Consider the following 1,812-nt stretch of genomic DNA (forward strand, 5'->3'; position numbering starts at 1 on the left):
AGTAAACCATGATTAAGTCCTAATTATTGAACTTACGTAATAATTATTTTTACTATGCTTATATGAATAACAATCGGTCTTTAATTTTATTTTATTGATTATCAAGATAAGTTGAAACCTAAAAATGCCAAAATAATCCTTAATAATTCTTAAGTCTAGTTAACCATCTTTTTAATATTATTTGAATTTAAATAAATCTTTATTCTATCTTTCACAAAATAGTCTCATAAAAAGTCTTGCTCAAATATACCTTATAATTGTCTTTTGCTTAGAGATAATATTCCAATAATTAAATAACAATATAATATAAATTAATAACTCTATTTCTTTCTTAAGAGATATACTAAATATAAATAACAACTATTTAAAGCTTCAGCGTCTCTTGGGACGATCCTTAACTTACTAATTACTATACTACCTTGATCGGCTTTTGTTGTTCGTAAGGGTGTTAAAGTGAAAAGTAATTAAGATAATATAATATCAAAAGTTGAGATAAAGCTAAGCACTAAAGCACACACTTTACACACGTCAACTTTTTGGAGCCGCTACTGGGGATGCAGTAAAAACGAATGTTTGAATTTATTTTAGAGAAGGATGGTTTCTATGAATCTTTAACGGGTAGGTTGCTGGATTGTCCTATTTAAAGGGTCCCGCCTACATACTTATTGTTGCATGGCCATTACGTATTGCAAGATTGTTAGATTGAAGTCTATTTAATTACATTTGTTATTAGCAAAAAAAAAATTGTTATAAAATATATATTTAAATAATTTAATATATCCTAATAAATTCTATAAATTCATCTTCCAAATCTAATAGATCTTATTCCTTTCCTAATTCCAAATCTAAATCATATTCCATTTCCCTTTCGTAGGTCATTCTTCGTTGTATGACCCGATCCAAGAACACTACACTTGAAGAACCATTACCCGAGCCCAAAAAATTAATAACTGCGTGTCATAGAAGAATTAGAGAAGCGATTGAGTCCAGTCAAGTGAATTTAGAAAGAGAAAACATTGCAAAACCGGAAATTTTAATAACCCATTCTTTAATCAACCATTACAAGTTGAAATGGCTCAAAACCAAACTATGGAAGACTTAATGAAAGATGGTCGTCAAAGCATAGGTCATTCAATTACCCAACCTGATATCGAAACCGATTTTGAAATTAAGGGTCCAATTCTTCACCTAATTAAGGACAAGCGATTTAGGGGAACCGCTAAGGAAGACGCAAATGAACATCTTTGAGTTTTCAATGAAATCGGTAATCTATTTAAGATACCCTCTGTTGAAGATGAAATTATTTACCTTCGCCTATTTCCTTGGTCTTAAAAATATGATGCTAAGGATTGGTTGAAAACTTTACCTGTTGGAGAAATTACTACACGGGATCAAATGGTTGAGAAGTTTTTAACTCGGTTCTTTCCCAATTCTAAGACTGTGAATCTTCAAACTGAAATTTCTAATTTTAAGCAAAATATTAGTGAAACTTTGTATGAAGTATAGGTTAGACTAGGTCAACTTTTAAGAGCTTGTCCACAACATAGTTTAAATAATTTCCAATTGGTTAATATTTTATACAAAGGTTGTGATATTGCGACTAGAAGAATGACACCTCGGTTGGAGGGAACATAATAAGTAAGACTACTCATGAGGCTTACGCTTTAATTGATAAGTTTGCTGCATGATATCGTCTAAAAATTCGCGTTTTTACTCTCGATATTAAGTCCAAAAATAAAGTTACAAACTTTATCGCCAAATTAAGCATTTATTTGCTATATTTTGTAGATTTAGTAATTACAAAGGTGATGC

General features: G+C 30.3%; 1 non-coding gene across 1 annotated transcript; it reads right to left on the reverse strand.

The window, feature by feature from the left end:
- Positions 1–1,443: 1,443 nt before the first annotated feature.
- On the reverse strand, positions 1,444–1,550 carry LOC139878931 (small nucleolar RNA R71). Its single transcript, XR_011769792.1, has one exon. It is a non-coding gene; the product is annotated as a small nucleolar RNA R71 (small nucleolar RNA).
- Between the last annotated feature and the right edge of the window lie 262 nt (positions 1,551–1,812).

The sequence above is a fragment of the Rutidosis leptorrhynchoides genome, chromosome 11, assembly GCF_046630445.1.
Source record: "Rutidosis leptorrhynchoides isolate AG116_Rl617_1_P2 chromosome 11, CSIRO_AGI_Rlap_v1, whole genome shotgun sequence".
NCBI classification, from domain to species: domain Eukaryota; kingdom Viridiplantae; phylum Streptophyta; class Magnoliopsida; order Asterales; family Asteraceae; genus Rutidosis; species Rutidosis leptorrhynchoides.